The 2,708-nt window shown below is 48.8% G+C and overlaps 1 long non-coding RNA gene across 1 annotated transcript; it reads left to right on the top strand.

The window, feature by feature from the left end:
• The first annotated feature begins 1,959 nt into the window (after positions 1-1,959).
• On the top strand, positions 1,960-2,389 carry LOC309622082. Its single transcript, XR_014240481.1, has 2 exons — positions 1,960-2,127; positions 2,164-2,389. It is a non-coding gene; the product is annotated as an uncharacterized lncRNA (long non-coding RNA).
• Positions 2,390-2,708: the final 319 nt, after the last annotated feature.

Genomic DNA, 2,708 nt, shown 5'->3' with positions numbered 1-2,708 from the left:
TTGCGGCGAGTGGGGGCTTCTCGTTGCAGTGGCTTCTCTTGTTGCAGAGCACAGGCTGTAAGCGCGTGGGCTTCAGCAGTTGTGGCTCGCGGGTTCTAGAGCGCAGGCTCAGTAGTTGTGGCGCACGGGCTTAGTTGCTCCACAGCATGTGGGATCTTCCCGGGCCAGGGCTCAAACCCGTGTCCCCTGCATTGGCAGGTGGATTCTTAACCACTGCGCCACCAGGGAAGTCTGGTGTTGCGTTCTTGAGGGCTGGTGGGGCCCTCTTGGGACTGGAGGCATCCTTTGTTCCATCTGCACGGGTGTCCAAGCAGGTCTCAGAGCAGCCCTTGGCCTCTGAGCGTCCAGGCAGGCACCCACGTTCCTCCAGCTCAGGTTAGCCTTGGCCCCTCAAGCCCCCGTGGCCAATTACTGAGCTGATTGTGTCTTTACTCTTTAAAATTAAATCACTCTCTCCAGGTGGGCGAGAAGTTTACTTGTGAACTTGGTTAGGGTTAGGGGTTAGGGGTTAAGGGTTAGGGGTTAGGGTCAGGGTTAGGGCTAGGGCTAGGGGTTAGGGTTAGGCTTAGGGTTGGGTTAGGGTTAGGGGTTAGGGTTAGGGTTTAGGTTTAGGGTTAGGGTTAGTGTTGGGTTAGGGTTAGGGTTAAGGTAGGGTTAGGGTTACTGTTGGGTTAGGGTTAGGGTTAAGGTAGGGTTAGGGTTAGGGTTTGGGTTAGGGTTAGGGTGTCCAGCCTTACGTCCCATTCAGCTATGAGTGTAGATGTGGTCAGTCCAGTTGCATCACAGCCCCTGATCATATTTTGTAAGAATTCCTCTCTCTCTCACTGTCGTTTTTTTTTTTTTTTTATAATTAATTTTTATAATGGGGTGTAGCTGATTTGCAATGTTGTGTTTCTTGGCGCTGTACATCCACTTGAGTCACTTACAGAGAGACATCAATAGATTCTTTTCTAGTTTCTAGTAGTCAGATATATGTTTTTTCTGTGAATAGAGTGTGCTGAGTCCAGTTCCTTGAGCAATGAGTATGTCTTGGCGATTACATTATTGGTGTATGGAACGGTATCTGTGCCAATTACAACCTCCTGGTTTATGCATCACCGCACCACACTTTTCCACTTAAGCAGCCCTAAGTGTGTTTTGTAAACGTGTGATGGTGTTCTGTTTGTAATTCAGTTCATGTTTGGCGATCTTTAGATTCCCTTTATAAGTGATATCTCATGATAAGTTTCTTTTGCTGTCTAACTTATATCCCTCTCAGTGACCGTGCATAAGTCCCCCTGAGTTGCTGCAACTGGCCTCATTTCATGGATTTCAGGGCTGAGTAATATTCCTTTGTGCTTAAGTACCAAGTTTTCTTTCACCATTGTTTCCTTCCAAGGACTTTTAAGTTGTACCCAAGTCGAGGCTGTTGTAAAGATAGCAGCAGTAAACGGGGCGCCTGCATCCTGTGGATTTTTGGTTTTTCCAAGATATAGGCCCATGAGTGGAAGCACCCTATGCTTTGTAGCTCTGTGGTTTAGATGTTTTAGGAAACACAGTACACTTCTCCAGGGTGGCCGTTGGTAATTTACATTCGCCCCTTCAGCGTAACAAGGCTCCCTTTTCTCCTCTCCCTGTCCTGCATATCTGGTTTTTACCCTTTGTGAGGATGGTCCTTTTTTCTGATTCGGAGCGATACCTCTTTGTAGTGTTGATTTGCATTGCCCGCTTCTTTAGTGGGTCAAAAAGGGCATATGCGTTTTTCCTGAATATATTCTGGAAGTTAAATTTGAGAGACACCTTTTTTTGTTTTTTTTAATTGATTAATTCATTTTATTTTTGGCTGTGTTGGGTCTTCGTTTCTGTGCGAAGGCTGTCTCTAGTTGTGGCAAGCGGGGGCCACTCTTCATCACGGTGCGCAGGCCTCTCACTTCCGCGGCCTCTCTTGTTGCGGAGTACAGGCTCCAGACGCGCAGTCTCAGTAGTTGTGGCTCCCGAGCCTAGTTGCTCCGCGGCATGTGGGATCTTCCCAGACCAGGGCTCGAACCCGTGTCCCCTGCATTAGCAGGCAGATTCTCAACCACTGCGCCACCAGGGAAGCCCCTTGAATAGTTTTGTATTTAAAATTTGTCTGTGGGGACTCCCCTGGTGACGCAGTGGTTAAGAGTCCGCCTGCCAGTGCAGGGGACACGGGCTCGAGCCCTGGTCCGGGGAGAATCCCACATGCCGCAGAGCAACTAAGCCTGCGCGGCACAACTACTGAAGCCTGCGCGCCTAGAGCCCGTGCTCCCCAACAAGAGAAGCCACCGCAATGAGAAGCCCGTGCACCACAACGAAGAGTAGCCCCGCTCGACGCAACTAGAGAAAGCCCACATGCAGCAACGAAGACCCAACGCAGCCAAAAATAAATTATAAACTAAAATAAAATTTGCCTCTGAATAACTTTGAGTGAATTTGGTATAAGTTGTAAAGTTTGCATCTACATTCACTTCATTGCAAATGGTTTCCAACTGATTGTTCCTTAACTAATTTTAGAAAACTTTTGGGATAGAGACTCCATTTTAGTTTGAATTTCCAGTTTAATGGATTCAGCAGTCCTGTCTGTAGGGTGCGCTGCCTCCAGTGACCTGTGAGGGAGGCGCGGCCTGCACTTCCTGCACTGACCACAGGGTGGCGCCGAGTTCGCCTCTGACCCACAGCGCATGCTCCTTCCCTGCGAACTCGATTCG

Source organism: Balaenoptera borealis, assembly GCF_965194805.1.
Source record: "Balaenoptera borealis genome assembly, contig: HAP1_SCAFFOLD_1499, whole genome shotgun sequence".
Taxonomy (NCBI): domain Eukaryota; kingdom Metazoa; phylum Chordata; class Mammalia; order Artiodactyla; family Balaenopteridae; genus Balaenoptera; species Balaenoptera borealis.
Note: the sequence above shows the minus strand (reverse complement) of the source record. Positions and strands in the feature narration are given on the sequence as shown.